This window comes from Papio anubis, chromosome 11, assembly GCF_008728515.1.
Source record: "Papio anubis isolate 15944 chromosome 11, Panubis1.0, whole genome shotgun sequence".
Taxonomy (NCBI): domain Eukaryota; kingdom Metazoa; phylum Chordata; class Mammalia; order Primates; family Cercopithecidae; genus Papio; species Papio anubis.
This window is the reverse complement of record NC_044986.1, coordinates 122,834,245-122,838,924: the sequence shown is the minus strand read 5'-3', so window position 1 is coordinate 122,838,924 and position 4,680 is coordinate 122,834,245. Positions and strand designations below refer to the sequence as shown.

General features: G+C 46.4%; 1 long non-coding RNA gene across 1 annotated transcript; it reads left to right on the top strand.

Annotated features, from left to right (window-relative positions):
- Positions 1 to 334: 334 nt before the first annotated feature.
- On the top strand, positions 335 to 2,230 carry LOC116269511. The gene is made up of 2 exons (XR_004177126.1): positions 335 to 966; positions 1,572 to 2,230. It is a non-coding gene; the product is annotated as an uncharacterized LOC116269511 (long non-coding RNA).
- Positions 2,231 to 4,680: the final 2,450 nt, after the last annotated feature.

Genomic DNA, 4,680 nt, shown 5'->3' with positions numbered 1-4,680 from the left:
CTCCAACTTCATAGCTTGAGACTTCTGTCTTGGCCAGTACAACACTTCACAATCCTCCTCACAGCTAGGAAGGGCTGTGAGGACTAAATTGTGACCAATGGACAGGACTGCTTTAAAGGAGAGAGTAAAGGAGAGTAAAGGAGAGAGTAAAAGCTGCCCCCTGCTCCTTCCTCCTGGCTGCTGTGTGGAAGTGCTGGCTGGCGCCTGGGCAGCCATTATGTACCATGAGACAGAGCGGTGAGTGAGATGAAATGAAAGAGTCTGGGACCCTGATGCCCAGGAGGTCATCACCCCAGCCCAGCCCAGCCCCACCACCTCCAGGCTCATAGCTGTGTAGGGGAGATACCGTTCAATCTCCTAAGAAGTCGTGCGTTTTTCCTGTTTGTTACATTCAACCCAACAAAATTCTAGCTCGTATTCAAGAGCCCCGAATTAGGTAGGTCAGCTGAGCTCAGGAACTGGGAGAACTCAGGAAGAGGTGGAGCTGGTGAGGGACACCCTAGGAGAGGGAGACACTGTGAGTTTCTCTTCCTGTCCAGGTGAACTCACTCCTGACGCCCTGGTCATCTTGTTTTCTGCAAACTTCTTTCTCTTTGGTCCTGTTTTAGACTCAGAGCAGTTTGGGAGGCAACTGGTTTTATTTGCACAGTTATCACCTGTTCCAATGAAGAAGCAACACAAAGATGTGCTTCTGTGAGTTGAAAGCTTATCCAGGATTCAGGCTTTTTAGGAGCCTGTGAGTGGTATTGCTGGGCTGGAATTCTCCAGATTGCCACTGGTTACTCATTATTGCTTCATCCACATCAGTGCTTCTCAAACGGCTGAGCATTACCGTCACCTGGGGAGCTTTGAAACATTCTGAAGCCCAGCCCATACCCCAGAGCGGCTGGATCAGAAGCGGAGAAGGTGGGGCCCCAGCCCTGGGGCAGCTGTTAAAGCTCCTTGGGTGGACCCACTGTGCAGAAGGTGGGTGAAGCAGGAAATGCAATTCTCAGTCTCTAAGTGTGGTCCCCAGGCCGGCAGCCACGAGAATTTGTTGGAAACACAGACTCTCAGGAGCTAGTGAATCGGAAAGTTGTGTCTTCCACAAGCTCCCAGGCTGTGTGCTTCGGTGCCAGCAAGACCAGGCCGCGGGGGGCGCTGCGCAGGCTCCTGGTGAGCGCCATGATATTCATGGACTCCCCTAACTCCCCACCTGCCAGCATTTCTTTCTGTTTGTCTGTCTTTCAGGTTGATTTCCTCACCACACAGTCGTGGTTTGGTCCCTCTGGCCATTTAGTTCTGCTGCCTTTCAGGGAGCAGAGCGCTACTTTTGCCTTCCTTTTGCCACTTGCTAATCTTTTTCTTCTTCTTCTTCCTGTTTTGCAACTTGTGGCCGCTACACACGACCCAGAAATGACTGCTGGGCGGTGGCACCGCCCCCTCCTGACCCTGGCTGCTGGTATTGTTAGGAGCAGCCACCCTGGGCCTCCGTCAGGGCCTCACAGAGTGTTATGTTTAGGGAATCCCTGAACAACAACAGGATATCGTCCTGGCCTCTCTCAGAACCTTCTCTTTGTTTCGTGTTTCAGCCCTTCCTCTGCAAACCTGTTCCCGGCAGAGCCTACCCGTAAAGTCAAGTTCTCCACAACAAGGCAGAGCCGGTTTTCTGGACCGAATGTCAATGAAACGGATCTACGTGAATGACATCCAGCATGTTTCTTTTGGGCTGTGGTGATCCCGGCAGCTACTCCCTGAGCAGAAGGAAGTTCCTACCTGCCACCACCGCCTGCTGCACGCCGGCCACACGCCTGGCACCGTCCCCTCCGCAGGTCATTCGTAGCCGCCCGTGGTCACACACCCAGCAAAGCCCCGAAAGCCTCAGCGTGCTGGGGTCAGTTGGCCGTGGGGATGTGCGGGAAGCACCACGGTCAGCCCCTCCTGACCCTACGTGTCCCTCCTTCTGACGGCGGAGGAAAGAAGAGCCTTGGGCTGGTTTCAGGGCTGGGTGCAGCCCGCGCTACACATATTTTTGAGTAGAGATTTGGGGGCACAGCTGGAGGCTCCTTAAGCTACCGTCTCTCTCCTTTGTGAGCCTGAGTACCTGGAAGACCCTACTGACTACAGTTCACCTTTCGGATTAAGAGTTATTTACTTCCAGGTCATTATTTTTAAACGCTTCAAATTAGAATATAATACTTGCTATAGACTTACACAATCAAACTGCATAGAATGAAAAGTGAAAAGTCATTCGGTTTCTTTTTTTTTTTTTTTGTCCCAGTATAACCATTGCAAATATTCATTATGCACTCAACAGTATTTATCGAATTCCTACTGCATGCCATGAGCTGCTATAGTTATTGGGGACACTCAACAGTGTTTATCAAATTCCTACTGCATGCCGTGAACTGCTATAGCTACTGGGGACACTCAACAGCATTTATCGAATTCCTACTGCATGCCATGAACTGCTACAGTTATTGGAGACACTCAACAGTGTTTATCAAATTCCTACTGCATGCCGTGAACTGCTATAGCTATTGGGGACACTCAACAGCATTTATCGAATTCCTACTGCATGCCATGAATGGCTGTCATTACTGCGGCTGCAGTGAACAAAAAAGTTCCCCTGTGACTCACACCTGAGGGGTGGCAGTGTGTGTGGCCCCTGAAGGTAGGCCAGCAAGTAGGTCCATGGACATTTCAGGGGTGACAATGTGAGGGGTAGCAAGTGAGGGGTCAGATGGTCAAACGAGGGCTGCTGCAGAGAAGGGAGACCAGATGGCCCCTGAGTTGCCATTGGACACTGTGAGTGAGCTGACATTGGACACTGTGTCCCCATGGAAACACTCATTGCATTCTGCATGTTTACCTGAGTATCAATATGCACTTGTCCACCAAGAGATGAATGGATAAACAACATGTGATCTATCCATGCAGTGCAATATTATGCAGCCTTAAAGAGGAAGGAAACTCTGGCACATGCTACAACAGGGACAGACCTTGGAGACATTTTGCTAAGAGAAAGAAGCCAGTCTCAGAAGCACACTGACTTAGGAGTCTAGTTAAGAGGAGGTGCTTAGGGCAGTCAAAATCATAGAGACAGAAAGTAGAATGAATGGTGTTGCCATGGGGAGGGAATGGAGGATCGGGAAGTTTTATTTAGTGGACACAGTGTTTCAGTTTGGGAAGATGCAGAGTTCTGTGGAGGGATGGTGGCCATGGGTGCACAGCAAAGTGAATGGATGTCGTACCTCTGAATTGTCCACTTAAAAATGGTTAACATAGTACATTTTATGTAGTAAATATTTTACCACAGTAAAAAATTATCAATAAAATATATCTTGAACACTTTATTCATACTTTTAATTTAATTTTTAATTTTATTTAATTTACTTTTATCTTTGAGACAGGGTCTCACTCTTTCACCCAGGCTGAAGTGCAGTGGCAGGACCATAGCTCACTGCAGCCTCAATCAACTCCCGGAGCTCAAGCGATCCTCCCACCTCAGCCTCTCAAGTAGCTGGGAGCACAGGCATGTGCCACCACACCCGGCTAATATTTTGTATTTTTTGTAGAGATGGAAGCCGGCGGGTGGCTGGGTCTCGCCAGTTGCCCAGGCTAGTCACAAACTCCTGAACTCAAGCAATCTGCTTGTCTCGGTCTCCCAAAGTGCTGAGATTACCGATGTGAGCCACTGCGTCTAGCCACAAGTATTATTACTAATATACCATAATTATTTATATCTGTATTTCTTTATGTCACAGGACTAACACATATGTATGGGATAAGCTTTTAAACCTGATGTTCTTCTGCCCCTCTGTATCTCCTGATTTTTCTTGGTTATATGACTGTGTTTAAACCTCCAAAGCTTATATCATTTAGAAGTTTCTCTGATGAAAAGTTTCCCATGATTCCTGGACTCATGCCCTGGAAAAGACACTTTTAACAGTTTCTGTGTCTGCTTCTCGATTGCTCAGCCTTGCCCGGTGTCTGCTGATGCTCGTTTAGAAGAATTAATAATCCAATAGACTTACCTGCCAGCGGCTAAGCAAGCCTCTTGGTTTGTTGTTGTTGTTGTTGTTGTTGTAGTAGTAGTATAGATGAAGACTTCCTATGTTGCCCAGGCTGGTCTCAGATGTCTGGCCTCCCCTCCTTACGCGCCAGGACAACAGGACGGAGCCACCGCACCATCCAAACCTCTTACTTTTTGATAGCTTTCTTATTTTTCTTTTATTCATCCAGGGGTTATTTTATGAATTTAAATAATTCACTTAAAATAACTTTTTGAAATTTATCAACTTTACTGTTGTATGAGATATGAGGAACTTAGCAAATGGACACATTCCTCATTTTCTTCTTCCTCTATGTCCTGATTTTTCCAAGTTATATATATTTTTTAAATTTCCAAAGCTTGCATCATTTAGATTTGTTCTATAAATATAATAAAGCAATCAGTGCTTGTCTAAATGTGGTTTCTTCTTATATACTCAATAAATACATTTCCAGTATCATGAATATATAAATACTTTTCACTCTAGGAAAAATAATAAAAAAAAGTCTTGATGTCCCAAGCAGTTAGGTTCTAAAATGTGTCTTTTTGTTCATGTATATTGTTACAAAAGTGAATAAATGTGATTTTTGATACCATGTATTTGTGGAGAGTGTAGCGGAAATGCTTTTGGTTGTGGGGGTGGTGGT